The sequence below is a fragment of the Carlito syrichta genome, unplaced genomic scaffold (assembly GCF_000164805.1).
Source record: "Carlito syrichta isolate Samal-C Ts95f unplaced genomic scaffold, Tarsius_syrichta-2.0.1 Scaffold165398, whole genome shotgun sequence".
NCBI lineage: Eukaryota > Metazoa > Chordata > Mammalia > Primates > Tarsiidae > Carlito > Carlito syrichta.
Genome location: NW_007109494.1, coordinates 1 through 752, shown reverse-complemented (window position 1 = coordinate 752; position 752 = coordinate 1).

Sequence of the window (752 nt, the reverse complement as noted above, 5' to 3'; positions counted from 1 at the left end):
TAAAAAAGCTGGAAAAGCAAGACCACAAAAACCCTAATTTCAGCAGAAGAATCCAGATCACCAAAATAAAAGCCCAAATCCAGGACATAGAAGACAAAAGACCATACAAAAAAATCAATGAAACAAAAAACTGGTTCTTCAAAAGGATAAACAAGATCGATGGTCCCCTAGCTAGACTGATTAAGAAAAGAAAGAAAAAACCCAAATAAGCACAATCAGAAACACAAAAGATGAAGTCACATCTAACCCTGAAGATGTGGCCCAGAAGAAATTCAAAAGATCATTAGCGACTACTATGTACACTTGTATGGAAACAAACTTGAAAACCTCAAGGAAATAGAGGACTTTCTGTCATCACACAACCTGCCTAGGTTGAAACAAGAAGAAATTGAGACCCTAAATAGACCAATAACAATCAAGGAAATTGACTATGTAATAAGAAAACTACATACAAAAAAAAGCCCTAGATCAGATGGCTCTCTAGCAGAATTCTACTAGACATTTAAGGAGGAGCTGATTCCAATCCTACTGAAGGTATTCCAGGCAATTGAGAAAGATGGAACCCACCCCAAATCATTTTACAAAGCTAACATCACATTGATACCCAAGCCAGGTAAAGATCCAACAAAGAAAGAGAACTATAGGCCAATATCTTTGATGAACATAGATGCTAAAATTCTCAACAAGATCCTAGCAAACTGGATTCAACAACACATCTCAAAAATCATCCATCATGACCAAGTAGGCTTCAT